Source organism: Prinia subflava, chromosome 1, assembly GCF_021018805.1.
Source record: "Prinia subflava isolate CZ2003 ecotype Zambia chromosome 1, Cam_Psub_1.2, whole genome shotgun sequence".
Lineage (NCBI taxonomy): Eukaryota > Metazoa > Chordata > Aves > Passeriformes > Cisticolidae > Prinia > Prinia subflava.
Window position 1 is genome coordinate 119,718,532 of NC_086247.1, and position 6,000 is coordinate 119,724,531.

Genomic DNA, 6,000 nt, shown 5'->3' on the forward strand with positions numbered 1-6,000 from the left:
TGCAGCAAGAGAAGTGAGGTGATTGCTGCCATGTAGCACTGCTAGCATTTCATCCAAACATCAGTCAGGAAAGTCAGTAACTTTTTTTAGCATTATTTTGTTTAGACAAATGTAAATAGCAGCACTCTTGGGAAGAAATAAAAAGCCATGGTGACCCAAGGATTAAAAAACCCTTTTTTCAGGAGGAAAATTACAAAAAGTCACATTAAGTAAAACAAAAATCAGTATGCACTACTAAACGTCATCTGCCATTAAGAACTTACATAATATACTGCTGACATCATGACTATATAAATTACATGGTACTTTCACATGTGACTTAGAGGTTATATTACTTGTGTACGAAAAGAATTAAACTTCTGATTTTTTTTTAATTTTAAAGGATGAACTAGTGTGGTATGTACTATAAAATTAGATACACATTCCAAAACAATGATAGCAGGTTTACTTTTACTTTTTATTGCTTTTAACCCAACAGGTGCACAAACATTCATTTAGTCAAAATCATACAGATGCATAGATTTTTTAGAATGGGTACAGCTTTGCTTTCATTCTTGTAACACAGAATATGCCCTGGGTTTTATTTTAGCTGAAGTACAGAATCAGTCTTGTGTTTTACTGAGGTAACTCCATGGGTAAAAATCCTGGCTTCACTGAAGTCAATAGGAAAACTTCCATGGATTCAGTAGGGCCAACATTTCATCCTATGTCTGTAATCAATTATTAAAATGTAACAGGGTCCAATGTATGACTACATTGGAAAAAAATTACAGCAAAATACTTTGAGTAGTTGCAAATATTTTGGAGACTTGAGACTCGGGGATTAATGTCTCTGCTAGTTACTCCTAGAGAAAATACTTACATAACTTGTATTTGTATGTAGGTGAGTTCCAGATTGGATTTTTGAAGCATGTTCGATACTTGGTATTAAAAAACACATTTATTTTAAATTAATCTCTTTCTGAATTGTTAATCCTTTAACTGTGCAATTTTCTTTTGCATGTTTTCTTCCTTGTTTAAAAGGGAGAAACATTCTAATAGCTTCACTTTTGAAATGGAGATAGTCATTAATCTTAGATGATAATGCAAAAAATAATTAAATATTTTCAGGTCATTTATTTTATTTTACAACGTTTGTCTCCATCCTCAGCATAATAGCGTGAAAAAGAAGAAATGATATATGAAAGCAACAGTAAATTGAGAAGTAGGACAAATGACACAGTACATATTTTGAACCTGATTTCCCCTTCTCCTTCCCCTCCCCTCACAGATCAAGCAGCACCCTGTATGTGACAGTTATATTTGCAATGTGACATTCAAAGTGCACAAATTTTATAAGTCTTCTAAAATACAAGGTATGTGAAATGCAGTGCAGTTTTCAAGGAGGGGTTTTTCTTGCATATTACACAAAGGCAAAAATAAGACCCTTATTCAGATATAGCTAAACTTTAGCCAATAGCAGTGCTAGCCACCAAATTAACATGTTACGTAAATAAACAAGAATTGAAATTTATACTTACCTGATGCCAAACAAGACAGTAAATTAACTCGTTCTGTTGAAAGTTATATACTTCAGTTGTAAGAATAAGAATAAAGGTGAATCCCTGGAATATTTGTCAGCACAAAAGCCTCACAGGGCCCTGTCAATAAATTACAAGGAAGCATGGCTGGGTGGGGGGTTTATATGAACAAATAACAGAGAAGCATAGAAATCAAATATCATCCTTCTAGCTCAGAAAAATCCCACTTAACTTCAATTTTACCTCAATAGCCACCATACAAATCGGGCAGTGAGTACCCATTGTCACCACTTGTATAGCTGGACATATCTGAGCTTGAAGAGAAATCAGAATGGGAAATAAAACAGCTTTTCATAGTCTCTGCTGCTAGAAAAGATGAATGGACTTACATATCCAGGATGGATTACCTAGGTCCTTTAAGCAAACAGCACCACTAAAAATCATTCAGCTACAGCAGGGTTTACTAGAAACGCCTTTAGGAAATAAAGCTGCATCGTGGAAGAAGGGAGAACCTGTTTTTCTGAAGCTGTACTCCTAAAGGGTTTCAAGTATTGTTTCAGTAGCTAAGATAAATAGCTAATGTCAGGAAAGAAAAACGACACAGCCCCTGCCAGAAGATCCGATGACACTCAGCACAAGGTATTTGTGAAATAAACAGTGCTGTAAAGATCACAGGGCTAGAATGGAAATCAAATGGCCAGGCAGCAAGAGCGCTGGTTCTCTTTAACAAAAATACCTAGGAAAAAAAAAGAAATGTAACAGCTTATTTGTGTGCAGGAGAGTAGAATAGAAGAAGGCAATTACAACTGATTGAGACATCATTTTTTTGTGGAAAGCCCTAAGAGATGGCAAAAAGCCTGCTGGAATTGCAAAGGGGAAAAAAGACTGCTGCTGAAATCCTAGATGTGGCGATTCTCATACAAGTTTTATTATGAATTGCTGACTTGGTGTTTACATTCCAGCTTTTCCCCACTGGGGAGGACAGACAGGGAACAGCAGGTATGACAATTAGAGACAGTGAAGTGTGGTGAGATACTAAAATATATGCATAGAAAAATGCCGAGGTTGTCCGTGCCTCAGGAATTAAATAACAAAGAGAAAGTTTGTCTAGAACTCTGCTGCTGTTGAGTGTTTTCTAGAAAAGAAGGAGTAACTTTGAAACAGGGAGCTAAACACTTCCTAAGGAGTTTAATTTCTTTTGGAAGCATTCATCTTGCAAGTGGAGCAGAAAAAAGCCAGGCAAAGTATGAGATGTAGTATGTGGGGAGGACTTTAGGGAATCAGAGACGAAATAAACTGATGAGAGCCAACGGGGATACTATTAGATACTTGGCTGTACCAAAGTCAACCTTCTTCAAAGGCAGCAAATTCTAACATGTAATTATCATATTTTGTTTACCATATAGAGAAACACACAATGATTTTCACGCTGTAATTGGGAACTTTTTGCAGTGTATGTAAACACTGGTTTATACTCTGCCAGAGCATGTTTAGCAAGTTACATAGAAATGAGACAAAATACACTAAATTGGTCAGTTTCAAGTGACAAGTTTTAAAGACTTGTAATCTGAAGGAAAACATTGAACTTTTTTGTTCTCAAATATCTTAAAAACTACTGTATCATCATTCCAATTTTTTTAAGCATGTGTAGTGTTTAAAGGTATCTACAGACTGTACCTGCACAGACACAGCCTGTATGGGGTAATGCAAACTCTGAGCCAAGCCTACAATCAAAGATATTAACACAACTGATTACACTGATGGAGTGAAGCCACTATTTTTATCTTACCTGAGATAAGGCACACAGGATATAAATTGCTGTTCAAAAAGCAAGGCATAAATAAAAAAAATTACAAGGGAAAAAGAATGAAAGAAACACTTTATTTTAAAGATACAGTGGGAGTAAAGATTAAAGATGATGGCAAATTTTATTAGTCACATTTTCTGCCCCTACAGTGGTCCAGAAGGACACAATGGGAGGGAAACACAGCATTTCTGTCAGGGCTGGAGCTGCAGAGCCAGCTGAGGCTGCCCAGCTATACATGGAGCTGCCTGTGGCCTAGGGAGCCACAGCCAAATCAGCTTCCACCAAACCAATCCATAAAACCTTTTAACCTGCTTATCCTACAGAGCACTAAAGACGTATTTTTCCAAAGACACTTAAAAACAGCCCCTTGGCACCATTCCTGCTGGTGCTCCAACACCTCCAGGTGTCTCATTCTGCAGGGAGACACCACTGAAGACTGGCAGCCCTACAGAATTAAAGTGTGAGAGTCGAAAGATTTTTGACCAAAAATAGTTTTCATTTACCCTTGGTGCCTTCCCATGTGGTGAGCATTAGCCAATGTGTGTGTCTAGAGACTGAGAGCCAGATCTGGTTTCTGCACTGAGTTTTTGTCACAAGGACTGTTTTTAACCATGACAGATCCTGCAATTTCAAGACATATTTCTCTTCCTGCTGTTTCAGACTTGTGAGGCTCTGGATCAGAAGCAGAGCTCAAGTTTTTCTACCTCTGCCATACCTGGGGTTGAAGATGAAAACACTCAAGAGTTTGCATGGGCATCCCAGCACAAAACCAACAGTAAGGCTTGTGATACACAGAATTCCGGGATCCCTTGCTGCTGCCAAATTTTATGTTTTAAAGCAAAGTTCTGGCTCCTCTGGAAAGAGCAGTAAAAATTCTGGTGATTTGGATGGAGGTAAAACTTCACCCCTGAATCTGACTATAGGAATACTCACCTCAACTGCTGACTTCAAGCTCACAAACCTGCAGCAACACTCCCTTGATGGAGTGACAAAAGGCAGATTTCTCAACAGTGAAACATTAGCTTTATTGCAGATTCTGAGCAAAATGTCACTCCCTGCTTTTGTATTCTTTCCTCACTTAAGCTCTTCAGAGACAAGAAACAGTATCTTAGTCTAGATATAAATGTTAAACAAAACCACCCTAAAAATTGTATCTGATTGTTATATGGCATTGGCTTTTAATCTAAATTAGCTGTCCTTTTCATTTTTAGTCTACTTACAGCATCTCATTGCTGATATTTTCAGAAATTTCACTAACCAGACAAGCTAAAAAACCTCCTGTTTTTAAGCTAAAATGTTAGTATAACTCGTACCAGTATCTCTCTACTGAAGACATAGTGGGTCCATTGATTTCAGCACAGTTACAACTACTACCCCTGATTAATGTACATAAATCACTAAATAGTTTATTTTTGATAACTTCCTAAAGATCCTTCACTTAAGACAGAGAACAGAAGTAAAAACTTAAGAATATAAAATGCTTATTTTTCCTTTTATGAGTAAAATCTCATGTGCTTTCAGTACACACTCTATCCCAGCATTACTCCATGAACACAAGGTATTCTAGGTGATCCCCCCCAGCTTCTCCGACAAAGCCCTGCAAGGTACATGATTTATCACCAGGTTATTTGAGAATGTCTTTAATAGGTGCATCTTACCATTTTCAAGATACAGGTTAAGACTCAGGCTCTGTTTCCTCTCCAGTGGTAACAAGTTCTGTAGCTCCAGGCCTTCTGTCAAGAATGCTTGTGCTGTTCCCCACCAGTTACATCACCCCGTTCATCCCAATTACACATACTGCAGCTGATGTAGTGCTTTAATAATTTGTTTTATTTGTGCACTGATTAAAAATTTCTAGATCAAACATTTAATGAAAAGCTCTCCAACCTGACAGGTTTGCTGCTGAATGCAGTCATTTACAACTCAAGCCTTATAATAACCAGAGCAAGTGTTGGAAAAGCTGTTCATGCCAAATGTTCAGCAACTGACATATATAATCTTATATCTTTTCATTCAGACTTTAAAAAAAAACAACAACTCTGAGACCTAATTATATTGGTTGTAACTGTTCTGAAATGAATGGTGGCAGGAACTAATACTTGTTTATTTTCTTTCCTGACAAGTGCTCTGAGTAAAAACAGTTTCTAGACATGATGGAATGACTTTTCCTATGACTCAGACACATTCAATGAAATAAGGTTTGAAGAAACTGAAGCTGGTTTTCTGTCTAACAATAGTAATTGAAAATACCCAGAACTTGTAAGTATTTATACCATTTAGAAATGTCGGACAAAATCTACATAGGGAGGACAAAAAGTCTCCAGCAAACAAGATCTTGCCCTATGCTTTTTCATTTGAGTGAGATATTGCACTTATTCACTTGAGCTTATTTCAATTTAATGAATTTCTCTTTCCAATTTGATTTTCTGTTTAATTTTTAATTTACAGGTGACACTTAAAGTGAGCAGTCATATTTCCAATTGACAACATATTTAATGTTTTTCACAACTCCAGGGCAAACTAGAGTTTTAAAATATATTACTTGGTAATATAAGAAAGACACATAAAACTTCATGTTTACGTCCATGTTACAAAGCTAGCACACTTTCTGCAAGCTGCTTAGCTCCAAGTACTTCAATTATTTCAGTTTTTCTAGGAGTAAGCTACCTAGTT